Here is a 341-nt window from a genome sequence, read left to right as displayed (position 1 = left end):
CTGCTGGGCTGTGGTAATTTGAGGTCATGGACTGTATCTCTTCCAGTTCAATCCCACTGTGTATCTCTGCACAGTCCCTCCCATACAGTTGGCATTTAATAAAGATTTGTTAAATGAATGACTATTAAATTTTTACATCTTTTGGGTCCTGATAGAATAACAGGAACTGGATTTACCTTCTACCATCAAATAACTAGAAAACTGGACAAAATATATGAAACAACAGTTTCCAGCCAGTTGACAGCAGGCATCACTAGACTGTGATTCTTGAGAGGGAAACAAATGAAAGGAGTACTTCCAGTCCCAGCTCACTGCTTTCACAGAGCCTGGCGGTCTTACCG

This window comes from Mesoplodon mirus (genome assembly GCF_964341445.2).
Source record: "Mesoplodon mirus genome assembly, chromosome: 16".
NCBI classification, from domain to species: Eukaryota; Metazoa; Chordata; class Mammalia; order Artiodactyla; family Ziphiidae; genus Mesoplodon; species Mesoplodon mirus.
Note: the sequence above shows the minus strand (reverse complement) of the source record.